The sequence below is a fragment of the Chanodichthys erythropterus genome, chromosome 19, assembly GCF_024489055.1.
Source record: "Chanodichthys erythropterus isolate Z2021 chromosome 19, ASM2448905v1, whole genome shotgun sequence".
NCBI classification, from domain to species: domain Eukaryota; kingdom Metazoa; phylum Chordata; class Actinopteri; order Cypriniformes; family Xenocyprididae; genus Chanodichthys; species Chanodichthys erythropterus.
In genome coordinates this window covers 14,454,657-14,476,969 of record NC_090239.1, presented here as the reverse complement: position 1 = coordinate 14,476,969, position 22,313 = coordinate 14,454,657, and the positions used below count along the sequence as shown (strand labels likewise).

At 37.1% G+C, this 22,313-nt stretch overlaps 1 protein-coding gene across 2 annotated transcripts in view; it reads left to right on the top strand.

Moving 5' to 3' along the window:
* The window catches only part of znf438 (zinc finger protein 438), a 70,716-nt gene that overhangs the window by 37,631 nt on the left and 10,772 nt on the right, over positions 1 to 22,313 (top strand). The window contains exon 2 of one of the 2 annotated variants that reach the window (XM_067369528.1): positions 10,930 to 11,004. The exons of the other annotated variant lie outside the window; for it this stretch is intronic. The gene's annotated coding sequence lies outside the window, so the exon portion shown is untranslated. The remainder of the gene's footprint in view (positions 1 to 10,929; positions 11,005 to 22,313) is intronic. 2 annotated transcript variants of the gene reach the window in all.

Sequence of the window (22,313 nt, the reverse complement as noted above, 5' to 3'; positions counted from 1 at the left end):
TCAATTTGCCTGAAAAACTATATAAATGATTCAAAACATAATTTATATATATATATCTTAATATCTTACTACCAAACTTTTGATTGGTAGTGTATGTTAACATGAGATAAAATTATTCTGTGAAATAGGATTTTGAGCTTTATCTTTTAATGTATATATATTGCTATTTCATTTTTGTTCATTCTGCGCCTCACTGAGAATGAGTTATAATGATGTGGCTGCTTTGGGGACAATCAATTTACTACACTTAGCATGTGATGTCTCAGCTTCACAGTAAGGTCACCTGTAGCTTTTACTAATGGAGAATGCCCTTTACATCGTTTCCCCTGCTATTTTCCATGCATTTGATTTTAGTATGGGGAATCCTATTCCTTTGGCCAGAATTAAATGCTCAGAATACTAAAGCACAAGACAGACATCAGCAGAAAGCTCAGGCAGCCGGATAAGTGGGTGTGTTGTTGGCAGAGTGTGGGGGTGGGTGTAATGATATTAGTAGTGATTGGCTAATTTATGAGGCTGTTTAGTTATTCATGTTGAGTGTCGGCCATCCATCATAGCAGTGCTGAAGGAAGTCAAACTGCACCGTTTATCTGCCAGACCAAAGGGGCACTGAGAACCATGTCATACTGTGGAAACTACCGCTGCTCAATAACTAGACAAGCAGAACATGATTTAGTTTCATAGTTGCAGCCTTATAAGGGTTTTGCCCAGGAACTGTAGGTGGACAAACAAACAAATTTATACCGAAAATCCCCCAGCATCATGAGGATTTTGTCTAGCTGAGTTCCACCAACAGGAACTCCATTAGACTGTTACGGCTCTCAAGGGACAGCAGCATTTATTTTTCCCCCTACTACTCATGTTTTTCACACAGTCTCACTCCATGTTCATCATGCTTCAGGTGCATGTGTTTTTACTAACATTTTGTGTTTTAAGCAGACTATCTCATGCACAAACTGCAGCCAATTGAATTTTTTGAAAACATCACTGTGTTAATGCGCATTTCACACAGTATGGTGAGATCTGGTTGAAATCTCAAGGTCCAATCTGATTGGCTGACTTCTACACTTTACTGGAGTGCCATCTGGAAACAAAGATGTGTTAACAAGTTCCCATGCTGCTGTATTGAGAAGTTCTGAGAAACCCTAGGTTTTTTTTTCTGAGTTATATATACACTGATCAGGCATAACATTATGACCACTGACAGGTGAAGTGAATAACACTGATTATCTCTTCATCACGGCACCTGTTAGTGGGTAGGATATATTAGGCAGCAATTGAACATTTTGTCCTCAAACTAAGTTGATGTGTTAGAAGCAGGAAAAATGGGCAAGCATAAGGATTTAAGCGAGTTTGACAAGGGCCAAATTGTCATAGTCAACTGGGTCAGAGCATCTCCAAAACTGCAGCTCTTGTGGGGTGTTCCCGGTCTGCAGTGGTCAGTATCTGTCAAAAGTTGTCCAAGTAAGGAACAGTGGTGAACCGGTGACAGGGTCATGGGCGGCTAAGGCTCATTGATGCATGTAGGGAGCGAAGGCTGGCCCGTGTGGTCCGATCCAACAGATGAGCTACTGTAGCTCAGAATGTTCAAGAAATGAATGCTGGTTCTGATAGATAGGTGTTGGAATACACCGTGCATCACAGTTTGTTGTGTATGGGGCTGCATAGCCGCAGACCAGTCAGGGTGCCTATGCTGACCCCTGTCCACCGCTGAAAGTGGCAACAGTGGGCACGTGAGCTTCAGAACTGGACCACAGAGCAATAGAAAAAGGTGGCCTGGTCTGATGAATCACATTTTCTTTTACATCACGTGGATGGCCGGGTGCGTGTGCGTTGCTTACCTGGAGAACACATGGCACCAGGACACACTATGGAAAGAGGGCAAGCCAGTGGAGGCAGTATGATGCTTTGGGCAATGTTCTGCTGGAAAACCTTGGGTCCTGCCATCCATGTGGATGTTACTTTGACATGTACCACCTACCTAAGCATTGTTGCAGACCATGTACACTCTTTCATGGAAACAGTATTCCCTGGTGGCTGTGGCCTCTTTCAGCAGGATACTGTGCCCTGCCACAAAACAAAAAATCTTCAAGAATGGTTTGAAGAGCATAACAAGTTTGAGGTGTTGACTTGGGTCCAAATTCCCCAGATTTCAATCCAGTCGAGCATCTGTGGGATGTGCTGAACAAACAAGTTCGATCCATGGAGGCCTCACTTCGCATCTTACAGGATTTAAAGGATCTGCCGCTAACGTCATGGTGCCAGATACCACAGCACACCAGAGGTGTAAAGTATTTGAGTAAATGTAATTAGTTACTGTACTTAAGTATAGTTTTGGCTAATTTGTAGTTGTACTGAGTATCAAAGATATTGGCAACTTTGGCAACATCTAAATGAATTGAAGGTACTATATCTTGTGCATTTTGCCTTTACTCACCCAAAATTTGTCAACAAGGCTACTTTACGTGAATGTGAGTGCATTAGCAGGTAGTTGCTGATTGCAGATGTTTTATTTATTAGATGAGGCGATGAGGCTCAAACAGCACATACAGTAGTCTTAATTTAATTTTACTTAACATTGTTTTATTTATCCGCTGTATTGACAAGACCGTTTTGAAGGATGTTGGTTTACTTATGGCCTTTCTGTACACTTGAGCTCAACTGAGACTTGTAGTCTGTAGACGTTTAAAAGGTTGTTGTGTTGACCTTGGTTTAATGCAACATTGAAGTGTTCAAATTTATTTTGATTTTAGAAAATAAACTTGGATTTCTCATCTTACAAATCAATTGTTTCTTATTTTCACTGGCATGTCTCTCAGGACTAGTTCATCTCTGAGCCTACATTCAGCATGAGTAAAATGCTTAAGTACTGTTAAAATCAGATACTTTAAGACTTTTACTCAAGTCATATTGGTTATAATAATTGGTTACTTGTAACTTGTAGTGGAGTCATTTTCGATGTAAGGTATCAGTACTATTGATGGCTCAGGGCTGTTTTGGCAGCAAAAGTGGGACCAACACAGTATTAGGAAGGTGGTCATAATGTTATGCCTGATTGGTGAATATTTTCCTCAGATTTATCTGGAACATCAAAAGTCTCTTAAAACAATAATTGGATGGAGAAGATTATGAGTTACTCATAAATATGTGAGGTCTTTTATACTTTGTTCTATGACACAATCCCTCTAGAAATCCAATACTCTGCTCTGCTCTTGTCATGGCATTGGGTTCTGGTTCTTGTACATATGGCACTTGTTTTAATCAAATGCATTTGGAAAAAGAGACTCTTTTAAATATTAATTTTCTGGACCTTGCCGAGGAGTTTCTGCATAACGCTTTAAGCCATTATATTGTCCTGAAAACTTTTCAAAGCGTTGGATTATTTTCAACATTGATGAAGTTGTAACCTAGTTTCTATCACTGGGATGGTGTTCCATCAGCAGTGGGGTTTTCCATGTGAGCCAGAGGATATATTATCTCTCATTCACATCCCCCATTTTCTCTCTCTCTCTTACCTCACATCCTGTGATTTGTTGGAGGGCTTAATCCAGGTTCTTAAATGAAACCTTGAGGGTCTCAATGGGATCAATTTGCAGGGATTTCTCCTCCCTGTTCTCCTCTGTTATTCCATCTTTCTCTTTCTTCCTTGATTTCTCCTATCCTGTCTTCGTTTTCTCTGTTGGCTGAATGCATCGTGTTTAGAGCCAGATGCATTCGGGTGTCAGTTTGATCTGTTGGCGACCTGCTCTCTGGTTGTTAGCCGATCACTCTTGGCTTTAATCAGCCAATTAGTTGGGGGGCCTTTCTTCACAGGTCCAGTCTGCCACTTCCTGGCACCAGTTAAAGAGTAAATGTCTCTGTAGGTGAACAAAATATGATCAAGATAGCTTCAAAAACTGGGTTTTTGTCAACTCCCTGAGGGATGCAATGCTTGATTTTGTACTTTGTTAGACCTTGTCTTGCTTTAAAAAGGGAAATTATTTTTTTGCCTTTTAATGCGGTGCTTGAGAACAAGTGAGAGGGAGAGAGAGAGACAGACAGGAGGGTAATAGATGTCTCCATAGGCTACTCTCACTTAAACAGGCAGAGCTCGCTGAAGGGAACCCGCAGGCCTGAATCTATTATTCACATACAGCTCTGCTGATCTTCTCTTTCAAACACATGCACACACTCACACAAAAGTGAGGAAATGAAAGCTGTCGGCTGTTAGCGCTCACAGTGCAAATGGACAGAGCGAAGGCCTTTTTGTCAAGACATGAATCTCCAGTGACTCTACAAAGACCTACTAGTAGACCTATTATGTGAGAAACAAGGGCAGATACAGTATCTGTATTGAGGTGAATGAGCTAAATGGGTAGGTTGACTCTTGAACCTTGCTGAATCCTGGGGCTCATAACAGCTGAGTTTTTTTTTTTTTTTTTTTTACTGCAGGATGTTGGCATCAAGAACCTGGACCTATATCAGTATTCATTGGGACATTTTATCTACTTTTTATAATCTAACCACTTGTGGTCCCTTTGGACTTCTATTCTTAAACTCAATTTTTATTTGATATAAGTTTAAAATATTGAAATCTGTTGCATTATATATTTCAATATTATTTTTCCCAAAGAAAAATAGCTACAAGAAATTACACTATAGTCAGTATTAATATGATGGGGTGAACACTGACAAATGATCTTCAGATTTCATTTTCAGAAGTGACTCACACTTGCTTAAAAACACAGGAGCAAATTTAGCTCAACAAGTTCAGGCAGAGTTCTAATGGAAATGCTAAATATAAAATGGTTGGTTTGAAATGACATCAAAACTTTGTGTCTATACAGCCTAGGGGAAGTCCTGACTTTATTTCCTTTATTTTTTTACTTAACTGTCATTTAACTTTATTTGTGAAGTAAACAAAACTAAAGATTCTTAATGCATATTTATTTTAAACATTATTTTATTAAAATTGTCTTCATTTTTTAAGAAACATTACAAATGTACAAATGTGTTTTGCTTGGAAATAAGTCACATTATGAAAGTAAAATTGTGCAAATTAATTCACAATAACTTTAAAGGTGAAGTGTGTCACAGCATGTTTACACCACTATCGACACAAATCAGAATTCTGGTTTCCCTAGCACTCCTGCCACTCTTTTTTTTGACAAACAGTTCTTTGGGAAATCAACCTATGAATGCTTTGCATATTTTAAAAATCTAATTAATATATTTTTAATATATACATAATATTTAAAAATACACACTTCACCTTTGAAAATGGCTACAACCGTGGAATACTAGGGCCAAATAATAACAATAAAAGTTAATTTGACCCTAAAAATATATATATATATATATTTTTTTTTTTTTTTTTACATTTTAATACCATGATAATACTACAAGATAATTGCTTTTTTAAAGGTCCACAGAAGTGCCTTGGAATGCGCAGCATTATTCAGTGTGTTGACATAATTTTCAGGACATATCGAACAGCTCCTCCCCTTTTTTTAAATAGCCAATAGCGATTAATTTATATCACAGCTCGGCCAGCTGTTGAGCTTGGTAAAGCCTCAGTTACCTTCTAATCACTAACCGTTTCTCCTCCTAATCTCCTCCATATATATTGCTTTAAAATATAGCATTCTGTGCAGAATTCAAACTGGTTTGATATGTTTTGTGGTCTTGCCAACTCACTGATCCGCTCTGTGCTATTGTCTCTTTGGACCAGAGCAGACTTTTTGCACACTGCAGCGGTTCACGTGACACTAACGTGAAACCAGACTCTCTTAAGTTCCCTATTCCCTGTATAGTGCACTATGTGCCATTCACCATGTAGAAAATAGTAAATGTGTGAACAAGTGAGTTTATCTGTTCATCTGCATTTGATTGGACAGAAAATCTGATGAGAAGCTGAAGTGCAGCGTGATGTCATCAAATTAGTTGGTCCATATTGGTGGAAGGGAGAGACTGTAAGTTTTGATGGCTTATATCTTCTAAATACGAATGTTTTGGAGCACTATGTTTATAGATAAGAGTAAGGCTATATTCACGTATATTCATACTAAAAGCTATTATGGCTTTTCATTAGACATCATTGGTGTACGCCCTCTTCCCTTTGGTCACATGGCTGGTAATAATGACATCATTGAAGCTCTCCAATTGAAGTTTAATACCAGAGTCCAGGGTTGAAGGCTATAATTTTGCTTCTCTTTTTGACATGCAGTCAGTCCGGTCTAATTTAGGCCTGGGTACAGCTGTGTGCAATTCTAACCATACCCTGTTAAATCTGTTTGTGTCTGTTGCTAAACTAGTGTTTTTAAACGACAACAAAAACACCTGCTGCTGTTTTATTCAGTGATGTGCTGACAGCCTTTTTTCTCCATTACGGTCAGAGACTATGAAAAGGCCGAAGCATTTTACTGTGATATCTGTTAAGACTAAAAAATTTTTTGTCATGTTAAATGTTAATTATAATATTTCACTGTGCATTTTCAATGTCAGAATGATTTTTGTCTGCTGTTAAAACTTTACCACGATCAAGCTTTCAGTGTAACAAATGCCAGATTTACATGAAGGACTTAAAAAGATATTTTAATAAAGTGAAGCTGATCAACTTTTGCTAGTGAGTGCTAACATAATCAGAATTAGACAAGAGAGTGTTGTCAGTCACACTTAAGGGTTGGAAAAAAAAGAAGGAAAAAAAAGCCAGTGTCTGTCATGAAGCCTGAAGTCGCAATGATGCAGTATGGAGTTACACACAGCATACTGTTCATCCTATGTGCAATTACAGACTCCAGGTCACAGCACAGGACTGCTTATAAAGTGTGCGTGTGCGTGTGTGTGAGTGTGTGAGAGAGAGATAATCATGTGTTCACTGAAAACCATTTTGGCGGACAAACACAAATGCACGAACACACTTGGCTGTCTGCTGGTATTTTATCGGCAGCTCTATTGGGGTAAACACTACACAATGTTTGGAGAGGAAAGCTTTAATCAAAGACTAATTGTTTACATTTGGAGGTGGCTTGGCCTTTTGCCATTTGGTACGTGTGAATGATTGGTCATTTATGTGTTAGAGTGCATGTAGTTGTTGAAGGAACAGTAGGCCCAAAAATGAGAATTGATTATTTACTGACCCTCATGTGTGTAAATGATGCTTTTTTTTTTTTTGTGAATTAATTCTTTAAGGCAAATCCCCATTCAGATCATTTGTGCCCCGAACATGAACGGAGGGATGTGATTTTACTTTCTATGGGAGCTGAGTGGCAGATTTGATACTGGAGATGAATGGTGAAAGTGTGGTGAAACAATAAAATACAGTTCACCATCCATAAAAGTAAAAATAAATTAAAAAAAAACGGTGAAGACAAAGTTTTCATTTGTCATGTTGCACGCAATGCTGGAGTTTAGTGAATTTAGTACTTAAATCGTGTTATATATTTAATTCAGATTTTGAATGCAGTTTGCACACTCTCATTGTGACTGTTTTAAATGGACACCATATGTACTTTTGTATGTATACATTCAGAAATACATTTTTCTAACTGATTTAGCACATAAACACTGCAGTTCAAAAGTTAGAGGTCAGAAAGATTTTTTTTTTACAGAAATGAATACTTTAATTCAATAAGCCTAAGGACACATTAAATTTATCAAAAGTAATAGTAAAAGCATTTATAATGCTACAAAATATTTCAAATAATTGCTGTTCTTTTGAACTTTTTTTGTATCATGGTTTCCACTAGAGATGCACCAACGTATAAGCATATCAGCTATAGCATGAAAAGGCCAATATAACAAACCAGTAGTTCATAAATTAACTGCATGAACGCTCTGTGTTTCATAATATTTGTTGCATAATCCAAAGTTTTTCTCTGGGTAAAATTATTAAATACAAAATGAAACCTGTACAAAATATAGCAGGACTCGACAATGGACTCTGCCTGGTGCCAGTGTGAATGGTGCTACAATCAATTGAACTGTCATTTTCGCATGTGTTTTTAAACCTTGCCAATGTATTTCGAGTGCAAGAAGACGTTAAAGATAACTAAATGTGGTACTCGCTTTGTGTGAAAAGTTTTTGTGCCCAGAAAGCTGTGTCTCAGACAGCAAGAATACTCAATTGAGTTCTCTTTTGCTTCTTGCGCTTGAACAGACAAATTCACACAAATTATATCAAAATGCCCATCTTGGCGAGTATCCTAATAAACCTATTCGGCTTAAGTGAACGTAAACAGCTGAGAAATAAAATGCATGTGTGCATCAGTATAATAAAACCATGCAGCTCTTAAAGTGACAGCAGCCTAAACCCAAAAGTATGCTTTGGTTTTAACTTTTTATGCATACACGAGGGTCCACTAGTAACTAGCTAGTTTACCTTGCTGCATTCCTGTTTGAACTAGGGCTGCAACGATTAATCGTGATTTAATTGTTTGCAAAATAAAAGTCTTTGTTTACATAATGTATATAATGTATATATAAATACACACACATACAGGTATAAAGTTTAGAAATATATGCATGTATTATAAATATATATATTTATATTTTATATTACATATAAACATAAATATTTTATATATAAATATACAATTTTTCTTAAATATATACACATGAATGTGTGTGTATTTATATATACATAATTATTATACACAGAACGCACACATATATATATTACATAAACATAGACTTTTATTTTGCAAACGATTAATCGCGATTAATCGTTGCAGCCCAAGTTTGAACTTTGCAAATTTAAAACCTGATCAAAACAGTAATCTAAAGTTAGGCTATATCGGAATTGGCCAATATTTGTTTGTTAAAATCAGTATCAGCAAAAAAAAAAAAAAAAAAAAAAAAAAATCATATCATTGCATCCCTATTTTCCACAAAGATATTATGCAGCACAACTGTTTTCAACTGTGGTGATAATAACAAAAAAAAATGTTTCTTGAGCACCAAATCAGCATAATTATATCTGAAATATCATGCGACACTGAAGACTCAAGTAATAGCGGCTGATAATTCAAATTACATTCTAAAATATATTAAAAAATAAAACATTATTTCAAGTTGTAATAATAATTCACAATATTACTGTTTTACTGTATTTCTAATCAAATAAATGCAGCCCAGCCACAAACTTTTGAATAGTAGCGTATATGATTTTATTTTTCTTTTATATGGAAAGCAGTCATAGAAGTCAACCACACTTGCAAACACAGCAGACTGATGTTTTGGCAAGAACTGAGCAGACTTCGTCTGGTGAACAATAAAACCGGCAAGAAAATCTCATAGACTTACATTACAGTATACATGACAAGCACTGCTGATATTTTCTTCAGAAAATACAAATCTAGTATGTTTTCACCATAAATTCTTGTTATAGAAGCACAGTTCATGCACTGTATGTGAAATCCATTTGCAGAGTTCTTGTTGTTTTGTTATTTATGGCAGCTGCCAGCACTGCACGGTAGATATTTGGCCTCATCGCATTTGGCACACGAACTTCAGGTTAAGCTCTTTTTAAATGCTCTTATTATGGCTTAGATGAGCGATCAATGCAAGCCAATTTAATATGATTAATGAATTAGCACTGTCACACCAACATCGTACTCTCACAATGCTCATTATACTAATCACTACAAAAACACAGGATGTCCCACTTTATAAAAACTTTCCAAATAAAAGCCCTGAAGTTGATTCATTTTATTTTAATACCATGTATTTGAGTCTCTTATACATTATTCAGAGACATAGAGAGCCACTTTGTGAAGCATTATGAATAATCAATAAGCAAACCTCAGTAATACATCGTATAAAGAGATCATTTCTCCCTTGACTGTACAGCAGATTGTAGTCATATAGACAGTAAAGAGCGATTTCATACGGACCCCCCGGTGAGGTCAACTGTGTCTGGGGGCTAAACGCTATTGACTGAGTGCTTCAGCATCTGCTTGTGTCCTTGTGTGGTGCTGACTCCATTTGACCCCTACAGACACACACACATCCAAGGTGAGGGATGTAAGCTTTGTGTTTTACCCTGATGGGACTCCAGGGCTCTTGTCTATCATACTGTTACACCCAGAACATCCATAATTTAGAGCTGAAGATTTAAAGAGGAAGCGTGTTTACAGTGTAGGCTTGTTCCATGTCTTTGTGGACTTTTCAGCATCTGCATTGCAACCCATGGTGTGCGAGGGCATTTGTGTACTTGCGTGCATTAGTAAGCCCTGCTTCGAAACAAAAGGTGTTGGAACCAATTATCTCTGCTGTCTTAGATGCTCACAGAGGCTGAAGATGTGGTTGTGTAGCATACAGGTGAATAAACTTTTCCCTTTCCACATCCATTTTTTTTCCTGTTTCATGGGGGGGGGGGGGGGGGGTCTAACAAGGGTAGTCAGTGTGGATCAAGAATGTCAAGTAAATAATTTACTTGGAAGTTCTTATTATTTATTTAGTCTCAAACAATCTTTTCTGTGTGCTAGACAGATTATGTTGTTAAAAGGTCCTTTGCGGGGGCATTTGCAATTAGTCATTTAATCCTTTTTTGTAATTGTATAATTACAAGATCATGAAAAGACAGATTGTAAATGCCTCTGGTTGTTTAGGCCGCACGTGTTTATTCCTAACAAGAACTATGTCTATGACCACATACGGAAGTGCAGGAGTCACACAGTCGTGGATGAGAAACATAGATAGAGTGGTCACAAATCTCGAATACTTATTCCATATGATGTGGAAAATTTCACTGGCTGGCTTTGGCATCATCACAGAAGCAAACTATGTTTGTATATAGCATGGAAGTATTAGATGAGATTTATATCCGATTTGTGGAGACACATTTATGTAGCTGAGTGTAAATGGATTGTGCATACCCAATTGGACAGCAATCCGATCGATATGAAGTGTAAATGGGCTTTAACTGTGTTTGTTTTGTGGTTGTTTCAGGTGAGCAGAGGGCTGTGGAAGGAGAAGAAGAGGATTGTGGTCCGTCTTGGGACAGAGACGCTGAAGATTCTTTGGGTATTTATCCATGCACATTATCATATTTTTTTAAAAACTGAAGTGCCCTCGTAATCTTTAATCAAAAACATTAACTTCCCCTCCCCCACACAACAACATCTCTTGATGACATGTTGCACCAGTGCGAGGGTGGGACAATAATTCCTCCCATCCAGCAACCTGTCACTCACTCACATGAGGTCGCAGCAGTTGGCAAATGACAGCAATCCAATGATCCAGTCAATTCATGATGGACTACATTTTTTTCTTGTTCAAGAAGCTGTATCACAATAGAGAAGAAAAGATTATTGCAATTTCTGTTTCTTGCCAACTTTAAGATGCAGTCACATTTACCACATTTTAACATGTGAAATATGGTCATTTCAATAGGAATCCATGCGTGTGAGGCTAAAAGATTTCCCCACGCAGATTTTGCAATGTGTTTAAGTTGGTCACCCAGATTGCTTCACTGACCACACAACTAGAAAAAGCTCACACCAGTCCTGGAGGGCCACTTTCCTGAAGAGTTTAGCTGTAACTTGCCTCATCACAACTGCCTGGAAGTTTCTAGTAAAGCCACTTGAAGACAAGCCTGAAAGGTTAGCAAAAAAAAGCGTTATGCTTGCTAACTCTGTGGTACGCAAGGAAGGATACCACAGACTGTTTTATTTGAATGGATGTCAATAGAGGAGAGGCTTTGTGGGGAAATGGCTCATCTTTTGATGAATCGACAGCCCTTCGGCTAATCTTCAACATGAACTTAAACATTAGTTTTGGATTGATCTATTTTTCGAGTTTACACCCCAATTTTTTTTTTTTTTTAATGCTGTTTTATAAGAGATTGCGTGACAGGTATGATTCAGTTTACGGCAATTCTCATGCATTTCTATGGTATCCACAAACGGTGATTGAGTGTTGCACAACTCTGAACAAAATTCAATGATGTCAAGGCTCTAATGTGATTGGTTTTCAAGGCACATGTGATCAGAGTTAGCGGTTACACATTCTCCAATGGTAGAGACACGGACCCTCATATCTCTCAATAATAAGACCGTCCCTGTGTCCCAATGTCCATACTATCCATCCTAAATAGTGTACTATTTCTGGTAGATTTTCGAAGTGTGGATCTGTGCACACTATAATGGCTAATATTGCCCACAACCCATTGCGTTTTGGAGAAGGATTCTATTAAGAACTATAAACACGAGTAAAAAGTGTTCAAAAAACTACAAAACATGACGGAGGCTTTTATAAATGGATTTAGTTACTAATAATCAACATTTTAAGCTGATAAAAAATATACATAATATATATATATATAATGTTATCTGTGTTGAAAGACCCGCGACTGGCAGACTAATGTGAAACTTTGAAAACGTTATGCGTTTTGGCAGTTCATTTACACAATGGTCTTTTGGGAGTCTGAAAATGCAACATTTTGAAAAGTGTTTAAAATGAAAAAAAATACCGCTATCTCTGTGTAAACGCAGGAATACATCAAGCCGTCGGTCGGCCGTCAGGCAGTTTTTGTTCTTCGGCTGACTATGTTTTCCCAGTGTGTTCCGCTCCGTCGGCTGAAATTGGTCCTCGTCGGCTTTTTTTCAGCCGATTTAACATGTTGAATCGGCGTCGGAGGTCATCGTCGAGCCATCTGATCATTCTGATTGGCTGTTCAGCTACTGCCACCTGCTGGTACGAAAAGGCATTTAATCTTACACAGGCACAGAATGGACATGCTACTTTGCCGTCGGCTGTCGAGCGTCGGTTTGGTGTGTCAGGCCAACTTTGGACCCAGACACTGCAGACGTGAGCCAACCCCGCAGTCTGCTTTCATCGCCACTAGTTTGTCAGCATCGGCTTGGTGTGTTCCTGCCTTAAACTGCAAAAACAAGAATATGTGAAAACGTTGACGGCATGCACATGCATATTACATTTAGAGTACGTTTACATGACAACGATATGGTCAAAATGGAGAAGTTATGTCGTACAGACGACACCACTGTCAAAACGATCCCCATTCATATGAATCCGTGAAAATGACTAAAAACGCTGTATTCTACTAGCAGGCCATTAGATGGCAGTGAAACACTATAGACTGAACATGTAATGCACATGTGCATGATGTAATCATTTTCACAGATTTGTGTTTTTATTGTTTACATGGCCAAAATGCATAACATTTTTTCCATTTTTAGTTGAAAACGGTGTCATGTAAACAACCCCTGAGTCTATCCACCTTATTTTTCAATGTAGAAGTAAGGTGTTTTCTGTGAATGGGTGAGACTTCCGATTTATTAGCCGTGTGGGTAGGTGGGTAGGGTAGACATGCGCGTTTGGTACGAGTGCTCTGTAAAGAATGCGTATATTGCACAGACGCATAGTCTTTCTTTAAATGACATCGCTAACTACTTGCCTGGCATGCGTAGTGCAGCGTTTTTAGTCATTTTTGTGGATCTGTGTGAACAGGGATACTTTTGATTTACGTTGTCATCTGTACAAAGAAAAAATCTTTTCTGTTTTTAGTACATCGTTTTTGTGTAAATGTACACTAAGCGACAGAGAGCTATTTTATGACGTGATCGTATGTCCCAAAGCTTGTCTATTCTTCTTCTTCACACTCAAAAGTGTGCTTTTTCTTCACAAAAGCAGTACATACTTTTAGGGCATAGTATAAGTAGGTGAATTGGGACACAGCATGTTTCTAGTATGCCTAGTAAGAGCTTGATTAGCTGATTCGGGTGTGTTTAATTAAGGATGGAGCTAAACTCTGCAGGAGCAGGATTGGACACCCCTGGCTCACACAGTTAAAATGAAGCCATTGCAGTGGTTGCTCTTCGGCTGCCAGCTCGGTTTTATATCCCATTGTATAAAACAATCACTTGACCTTGTTTCCTAGAGCATTCTTATTCTCTCGTGGCACAGTGACACAGTTGATCTTTATTTAAGCTGATATGGTTTAGGTCAGATTTGCTAGGACTGCTGTTACCACAGTCCTGCATTGCAGCCCACTGCAATAATGCTAAACTATTATTGATAAGTCACGGTGCTTCATTACCAGTCCTTATAAAGTCTCAATGGGGAGCTGTTGTAGTAATTACTTGGCATACAGTCTCATTCTTTGTGCATCATTGATGCTTGTCACTCACTTTAGAGGCAACCGCTAGCTACAGCATGGCAACATAGTGGAATGGTTTGCATTTAGGTCTAGTCATGTTTTTATGGGTGATGTAGTGCATAGTACATAGTCTACAGTATTAAGTTCTGGATCCAGCTGTACATTTCCTGTGTTTACAGTCAATGAGCGACCAAGGCCTTGACAAATCCCTTTTGGAGCGTCTCAGGAGATCCGAGAACTCCCTTTGCTACCATCAACCTCGTTAAAATAGACAGCTGTTTCAGTCACATTGTCAAAACAAAATATGGAATAGTACATCTTTCTGTATATTCCTTTAAAGTGTGCATGATATTTAAAAACCAATTCAAAACTCATGCTCTCAAAGCGTTCAATCTTTTGAAAATGTTTTAAAGCTGCACATCACTAATTGTGACGGCTGTCAAACAGACTTCACTTGCGAACCTTGTGTCTATGTAGTTATACCATTTTCTCAGGCACATAGAACCTTGGGAAGTTCCTCTGAAGGGATTTTGAATGTTCTTTCTTTTGTTTTGATTAATTTAATCTGGCTTTAGTGTAGTCTTGTATGTAAAGTAGCTCTGACCTGATTAGTTCCGTTGTAACTGCGTAACTCTTTATTTACTGAATGTTTAGGTATGATAAATGCCTTCAATCAATAAATAACTCTCCAGACCCCAGTGTGCGGTTTTGACTCGCCTCATAAATGCCTGCTCTAATGAGAGAAGGAGAGAAATTTCTCATTAACAGACTGAAGGTTGAGCCTGCTTAATTTAACAGCTTTACTGTTGGTTACCGTGGTAATTACAGCCCCGCTTCTCTTTGATCTCGCCAGACAATGTTTCCCAGATTCTCCAACTCATCAGAGAAACAGCTGCTATATCAGAGAGACCCTCTCTATGGCAGGGAAATGAGAGACAGCTCCTCCATCACATGACACACGCTCTGAAGTCTAGATTTACAACTGGTGCCTTTGTTGAACACAATGTGCATGATTCCTGCGAGATTTCAGAGGGACTGAGGGTAAAACTGCATGCCGAAGCTTAAAGGGATAGTTCACCCAAAATGAAAATTGTCATCATTTACTTACCAGATTGTTCATGCTGCTTTTTTACAATGTAAGTGAATGTTGACAAGGGGCTGTCAAGTGACAAAAAGCCCCATAAAATAGGTCATATGGGTTGTGTACTATATTCTGATTCAAAATTATAGTCTTTTCCTCACACAGAGCTATTGTATGAGTCATATGGGCTACTTTTATGATGCATTATTGTTATTTTCTTATATTTGGAAAAGAGTAATGCGAAGACAGAAAGTCATGTAAGGAATGTCATGCGTAATGGTGACCAAATTTTCATTTTTAAGTGATCTATCTGTTTAACCTTGAGAGCAGAGAGTGAGAATACACTTGTGTCTGTGATATAAAAGTAATGTTGGCCAGTGATCGCATGCAAACACAATCATGTTTATGTGCAAACAGACTTTTTTCTTGGTTCTACCCTATCTCGATAACCGTTGCTCATCTTATTACTTCTTTAAAGCTACCCGAGTTCACTCTTAACTCCCTGGGGTCCTCAGACCTGAACAAGTACTGAGGCAGGAGTATCTGCATAAGCTTTGATGCTCAGTTTCATATTCTCTAACATTAAAAATGTGCATATTATAACAGGCTCCTTTTCCCTGGCCTCTCTGTTCTGATATTATACATGGAGTTGAAGACAGAGATCTCTAACCACACCCTCCATCACTCAGGAAAACTTGATGCAGGTCTTTGTCTTTCTGCCTGTGTTCCTGTAAAGTTGGCCTTCCTTGCTTTGTTTTTCTCTCTTTTGTTCTTAGTACCTTTTTTAGGTTTTTTTTTTAGTTTAAGTCAAAGGTACTAAGTGAGTCAAGGCCCATGCGCACCAAGAAAGATAACTAGAATCTAGCTGACTCGAGGATTTGCTGTGCACTTAAAATAATCAGAATGTTATCATCCGTTGGTGTGGATTCTAATATAGTTATTATATAGTTATCTTTATAGTTATTTACGGAAGAGGATTAGGGCCAAGCAGTAATAAAAAAAAAAAAAAAAACATCTCGAGATTAAAGTTGTTAAATTTGGAGAAAAAACTCATTGAATTTGGAGAAAAAAGTCAAAATAAAATGTTGAGAATAAACTCGTTAAATTACGAGAAAAAAATTGTTAAATTTAAAAAAAAATAGAGATTAAATGTTTTATCACTATTTTTGGTTTTTCGAAATTTAATGTCTTTTTTACTCATAATTTAACAAATTTGTTCTCATAATCTAACAACTTTTTTCTCGTAATTTAACAAGTTTATTCTCAACATTTTATCTCGATTTTTTTTTTTCTCGTAATTTAACGAGTTTTTTCTCGTAATTTAATGAGTTTATTCTCAACATTTTATCTCGACTTTTTTCTCGAAATTTAACAACATTAATCTCGAGATGGTTTTATTTTTTTATTATTGCTTGGCCCTAATCCTCTTCCGTAGTTATTGTTCTTTGTGGTCAACTGATGAAATAAAAGTAGGGCTGTCAAAAGAATAATCTGCAGTTAACCTTTTTTTTTTTCCTAAAAATGAAAATTTTGTCATTATTTTCTTGCTTTTTCTTCTTGAGAACACAAAAGAAGATATTTGAAAGAACTTTTTTTGTCCATACAGTCTTAGTCAGTGGATTACAATGTTGGTCTCTATGATTTTCATTGTATGGAAAAACTCTTGGATATTTTTTTAAAATATTTTCTTTTTTATTCCACAAAGCATTATTTAGGTTTGGAACAACATGAAGGTGAGTAAATTTTATTTACTGATTTAAGCTTGTGAGCTTGAGGCTTTTTGCGGCATTCATTAAAAGAGAGTAAAAATAAATGTAGTAAAAATAATCAACACTGACTAAAATAAGCAAGCATTAAAGGGATAGTTGACCCAAAAATGAAAATTCTGTCATCATTTACTCACCTTCTCCTGAATTTTTTTCTTCTGCTAAACACAAAGTATTTTGAAAAATATGGGTAGCCAAACAGTTGATGGGCCCCATTGACTTCCATAGTATTTTTTTTCTCCATACTATGGAAGTCAGTGGGGGTCCATTAACTGTTTGATTTCTGACATTCTTCAAAATATCTTCTTTTGTGTTCAGCTGAAGAAAGAAAGAAATTCATGGAACAACTTGAGGGTGAGTAAACGACAGAATTTTCATTTTTGGGTCAACTATCCCTTTAAAGGTAGCAGTAACAAGCATTAGTATCATTATACCATGCAACCCTATACTGAGAGGCGAAGAGACAGAAGTGTAGGGAAATTTGGAAATGAGGGCATAAAGATGTTATGGGAGTTGGTTGAAGGTGGAGTGTGAGGGTTTATGCAGTCTTTTCTACTGTGTGACCTACTTAATGAACACAAATGTCACACCAAACAGCAAAAGGTCATTTAAAGGTTCTCTAAGGTGACTCACATAGACTTAGCCTCTGGCCACAGGCTTCCACACTTTCATTACGGTTTCTTGGCCTTCCTCATACACCCCCTGATCATGTAATCTGGGTGAATGCTGTTATCAAAGACCAATCCCATGCTGCCTATGTCTTCTTACTTCTTTATTCTAGAATCTAAAATTGAGCTAAAATTACCCATCTGAATTCATAATTGTAGTGCTTGGCCCCCTCCTAATGTGGATGTTCATGCAACATCAACCCAAGTGCTGAGAATCTTTTTGGCTGTCGCAGTCACTTCCTGTCCAACACTTCACCGTAGAGGTGACACGCACTAAGTTGCCCTTGGCGACTGCATTCCGTGGGTCAGAGTTCAATACCTTGATTTACAGCATCCTGTCTGGTCGGCTCTGCGGAAATGAGGCTCCTCACCACAGTGTCTTCAAGAAAAAAAAATTCACTGCCAAGAGAAATTATGACACACAGTTATCTTTTGGCTCCTGCAACCATACTTTCCTGCAGAATTCAGACATGTTTACTTGCTAATATTATTTATTGAAAAATATGGCTCAATTATGATTTGGAAAACCAATCAAATTCATATAAAATCTAATTTTTTAAAATCTTTTTTTTTCTTATTGTTTTCTGATATCATTTTAGTTTCAGAAACATACTGCATAAATCATATGGACTATCCAATACTTTTATGGTGTTGTTTTCTGACACTCACAGTCCTCATTCCCACTCACTTCCATCTTTTAAAAAACGACAAACAGGATATTCTACAAAATGCCTTCATTTTCAGCAGCATTTATGAGAGAGATTCCTTCATGCATGCAGTGATTTACATTGAAATGGTTCAGTCAGTGAGAATATTTTGGTTCTGTATTCTCTGGTCTTTCTGATGTGGGATGCTTTTCTTATTGATTAGTCCACATCTGCGTGTACAGGCAAGCCTGTAGTTTTGAAATTGGAATAGATTTTTTCCCTTCCACATTGATTGGCTCAGGTGACAGCTAATTACTCAAGAGTATGTTTGTGCGTGTGTTATGCACAGTTGATATTATTTCATGTGGTTCTTTTGTTACAGTGCTCTAGTTGACTGACGTGTTTTAACATCTGTTGTATTGTTCCTCCAGAGCAGTCTTTTTGCAGGCACATGTACGTAGCGTGTTACGATGTACTGGCATGTTTGTGTTTTCATTTCCTCTGGTTAATATTTTGTTGCTGTGGCTGTCACAAGATAAGATACTGCAGGTGTGTGTGTGTGTGTGTGTCTGTGAGTGTGTGTATGCCACGTTCCAGCAGAAACTGTGTCCATAAGTCTGCAGTGGAGAAGCAGTCTCGAACAAGGAATTAAAGAGCAGAGATTAGCAAACAGTGGTGTTTTCTATGAAAATGTATCCTCTTCTGAGAGAGACAACTGACCTTTCACTCAAATACATGCACACACACATGTACTCGTACACGTGTGTTCAAACAACAATACTATACAAGATAATCTAACATCTTCATATACATTTAGGGTTAGTTCACCCAAAAATGAGATTTCTGTCACTAATTACTCACCCTCATGATGTTCCACATTCGTAAAACCTTCGTTCATCTTCAGAACACAAATTAAGATATTTTTTATGAAATCCGAGAGTTTTTTTTTTTATCCCCCACAGAAAGAAATGTAATTACCACATTTAAGGTCCAGAAAAGCAGAATTATTAAATAAAGTCATTATTTTTGTTTTGTTTTGCAGACAAAAGGTATTCTCGTTGCTTCATAACATTAAGGTTGAACCACTGTAGTCACGTTGACTATTTTAACAATGTCTTTACTACTTCTCTGGACCTTGAATGTGGTAATTACGTTGCTTTCTATGGAAGATAAAAAACATCTCGGATTTCATCAAATATCTTCAGTTGTGTTCTGAAGATGAACGAAGGTCTTATCGGTTTGCAATGTCATGAGGGTGAGTAATTAACTCCCTCGGGTCTACGGTCACGCTGGCGTGATCACCGCGTTTTTCTTTCTAACCAGTGTGAAAGAGACTCAAAATACTCTGTCAATGTTGCACATTTAATTAAGAGTTATACACCATTTTAATCTGTGGATTATCTTCTTTTATTTGTGTAAACTCAGAGTAAAAATAAAATGTTGTGCTTTTTGTGAAATAAAGAAAACTAACATGATGCGTGATCTCTCGTCTCCCTCTGAACGAAGTCCAATCTGATAGTTCTCAGAAAATGAACTGTAACTTAGTGAATACTAATCACAAAAAAATTAGACTTGTGTCTAAAGAAACGTTGAAATGTCAGGTTTTAAATCGTGTAAGTCAAATCGAAAACAAACATTCTGTGTTTATGTAATCTGTATGAAAAGAGAGCCATGTCAAAGTCCGTGATTCAGCTCATTATCCGCTAATGCGGCCACGCCCACAGAGCCAGCGCTATTCAGACGCAAATTCAGTCAATACAAGCATACATCGTCTCAAAAAAGTGTTTTGAATAGCCATAGTTAGCGATCTCTGGCCTCTGTTAGTTCGGTTAGTTCCTGGATTGCCTATTCTTTTTAGCAGGCATTTGTAGACAAAAGGGGCAGAGCGCCCTCCGGCTGCAAGTATGAATTGAAAACACAGTATCCAGCGCTCATAGTAATGACAATAAATCCTGAATAAATATTATTCCTCTGTATAGAAAATTGACAAACATATGAGAATCCATCAATATTTCTCCAAATGTGCATGCTTTTAAGCTAAAAGCCTATATGAAATGCCAGAGGTAACATAATTGTTCAGACACTTTGCATCACAGAAATGCATTATATTTTAAAGAATATAATAGAATACCATTATTTTAAATTGTAATAATATTTCACAGTATTGCTGTTTTTTCTGTATGTTTGATTTACATTATGATGAGATTTGAGAAGACAGAGGGTTTTTTCACAGCATACCTGACTGAAAGAGCTCATTATTTATGCAGGTCATTAGAGCTCTTTATGCAATTCTTTTGTCTTCTCAGGTGAGAATCACCCATTATACACGATGATTCACACCTCCACGCATACTGTGTTTCTTGACCAAAGATGTTTTAGAAAATTTAAATCTCTCTATTGTTTTATATGAACAAGCAGGCAGCATAATTTTTACCTCATTTTGAAGCAAAAACTCTAGTCTACAACCTCAAATACCCAAAAGTCTTGTGAACAAAGATTTAATATATATTTTTTGGCTTTATTTCAGTGACTTAAGTTTTTTTGTTTTTTCAATAACCACGCATAAACGTTATTCCTTCAAAAACACAAACATGTACATACATGTTCCTCACATATTATTGTAGCCTAGTTTGTGCTGAATACAGTGTAATGACACTTTTTCCATTAATATGTTTATGAACAACTGAAAAAAGCACAAATGTCAGGGCATGTCAAAACTTCTCCAGGGCCCCAAAAATCCTCAGACCCCTGAGGGTTAATGACAGTAATTTAATTTTTGGGTTAGCTAACCCTTTTAAGGACAATATCACAGATAGTGGCCTCAGAAAGCAGTATTTATACAGTATTCCTAAACTTTAAAATCTATTTTCTAAATAAATCTTCTTGATCTAATTTTGAATAATGCATCCATGCATGGCTTCCTTTAGGCATTCTTTTTTTTAGCTTGTAATTTTTAATCAAAATGTCATAATTGACATGACTTCTCTCTGGATTTCTTCAATCATTTAGTTTGCCTAACCTCCGCTTCACTCCAATGCACGCCACAATACGGAAGAAAATATCTATTGCTACTGAGTTTAAACGTGTGCATTTCATCACATTAGATGCAAATATCAAACCTTTTGGGATTTGCAATTTGTCTTTAATCCAGCTGGTATCAAGCTATTTTTTTTATGTCTATGACTTAAGTGCCCAAATACTTTTTAGGGCCACTGTACACTACAAGTCAAATGTTTTGACAAAACTGACTTTTAAAATTTGTTTTTTAGACAAATATAAATTGTGCTTAAAACTACATAATTCTCATACTTCCATTTTGTGTTATTTCATAGTTTTGAAGACTTTACTATTTATTTAAAATGTGGTACAATCTAAATGGTATTTATCTAAAAGTTTGTAACAAATAAAGAGCATGCAAGTGTGTCTAAACCACTGACTGGTATAGTTCAGGACTAAAATTGAGGAAAACTTAAAGGCGCCATAGAATTAAAAATTGAATTTATCTCGGCATAGTTAAATAACAAGAGTTCAGTACATGGAAATGACATACAGTGAGTCTCAAACACCATTGTTTCCTCCTCCTTATGTAAATCTCATTTGTTTAAAAGACCTCCGACGAACCGGCGAATCTCAACATAACACCGACTGTTACGTAACAGTCGGGGTGTACGCCCCCAATATTTGCATATGCCAGCCCATGATCGAGGCATTAGACAGGGGGAGACAGTATTAACGTCTGGATCTGTGCACAGCTGAATCATCAGACTAGGTAAGCAAGCAAGGACAATAGCGAAAAATGGCAGATGGAGCGATAATAACTGACATGATCCATGATTACATGATATTTTTAGTGATATTTGTAAATTGTCTTTTTAAATGTTTCGTTAGCATGTTGCTAATGTACTGTTAAATGTGGTTAAAGTTACCATCGTTTCTTACTGTATTCATGGAGACAAAACTGTCATTATTTTCATTTTTTAAACAGTTGCAGTATGTATAAATTCATAAACACAACTTCATTCTTTATAAATCTCTCCAACAGTGTGTAATGTT